This window comes from Piliocolobus tephrosceles, chromosome 10, assembly GCF_002776525.5.
Source record: "Piliocolobus tephrosceles isolate RC106 chromosome 10, ASM277652v3, whole genome shotgun sequence".
In the NCBI taxonomy this organism is placed as follows: domain Eukaryota; kingdom Metazoa; phylum Chordata; class Mammalia; order Primates; family Cercopithecidae; genus Piliocolobus; species Piliocolobus tephrosceles.
In genome coordinates, this window is record NC_045443.1 from 25,171,432 (window position 1) to 25,172,929 (window position 1,498).

A 1,498-nucleotide genomic window follows, 5' to 3' on the forward strand; every position below is an offset into this window, starting at 1 on the left:
CTAACCTTGTGATCCACCCACCTCAGCCTCCCAAAGTGCTGGGATTACAGGTGTGAGCCACTGAACCTGGCCTTTGTTTTTTTTTTTTTTTTTTAATGGTATGAATCTCATTTATTAAAAACATTATTTCTTGCCTTTCTCAAATTGAAGACTGCAAAAAATAAAAGCAGTGCTTTATTGAGTTGTCATTATCCTTGGAAGGGAGCAGCAGAGCTGCCTCTCCACACTCCAGGAAACCGCAGTTCGCATGTGACACATCTATCCCATCTTGCTTTACAAAACAGTCCTGAGGCTGGGCACAGTGGCTTACATCTGTAATCCCAGCACTTTTGGGGGCAAGGCAGATGGATCACCTGAGCTCAGGAGTTCAAGACCAGTCTGCCCAACGTGGTGAAACCCCATCTCTACTAAAAATACAAAAATTAGCCAGACGTGGTGATTGGTGCCTGTAATCCCAGCTACTCTGGAGGCTGAGGCAGGAGAATGGCTGGAACTTGGGAGGCAAAGGTTGCGGTGAGCCGAGATCGTGCCATTATAATCCAGCCTGGGTGACAAGAGTGAAACTCTGACTCAAACAACAACAACAACAACAAAACAGTTCTGAAGCTTAATCAAATGAAACTATTATACATGAAATTCACATTAGAAAAAGAGAGCTGGGTGTAGGAAAGCCGGGAGTGGTGTTCCCTTTAAGCTGAGGTCTCTCGGCAGTTGGGGCATCTTCGCTTCCTTGAGGCAAAACAGCAGATGAACCCAAAGGGGAACAGGATGATGACCAGGAAGATGCCCAGGAAGGTGAAGCAGTCCTCCAGCACCCCTGACCCTGCAGACGGGACAGCTTCCCATGGATGGAGTTGGCAGGGTACTGGGTGGCAGTCCGGCTGTGGATGTTGTAGACCCTGGGGTGGCAGGTGGGTACCCCTGTGACGAGGTAGGGGTAGGGCTTTGGCGGGGGCTGGCAGGGGTGGCGCCATAGCTGTGCAGGGCGCATACATAGTTGCCCTGGATGGCCTCCAGTTTGTAGGCCAGCAGCCGCTCCTGCAGCAGGGGCTTGTGGTCCATGGCTGACCCACTCAGCTCGGTCAGCCCCATTGGTGACCCTAGGCCCCAGTGTTGATCCTAATCTTGAGGAGTTTCCTCACAGATGTATGCTGACCAGTACCTACATAAGGGAGGAGGGATCTACTCACTGCAGATTTGCAGAGTTCTCTCTCCCCCACTCCTCTTCAGCACTGTGTTCTGCAAATCCTGGCTGCCTTGGCCTCCCTATACTCCCAACAATGTCTCCTCAACTCATTGACAACCCAGGTGTATTCTCTATGCTGTAGTCTGGAGACTCTAGGCAGGAAGCTGGGTCATCATTAGGCTCACTTCATTTGTTTTCCTGCTCTCAGGGATTACTGCTCTCTCCTGTTATTCAATGTCTGAAAACCATTGTTTCAAATACATACTTTTTGATGTTTTAGTTATTTAAGGCGAGAGAATTAATCTGGTCTTG

The 1,498-nt window shown here is 49.4% G+C and overlaps 1 pseudogene; it reads right to left on the reverse strand.

The window, feature by feature from the left end:
* Nucleotides 1-689: 689 nt before the first annotated feature.
* LOC111540564 lies at nt 690-1,062 on the reverse strand (annotated as a pseudogene).
* Nucleotides 1,063-1,498: the final 436 nt, after the last annotated feature.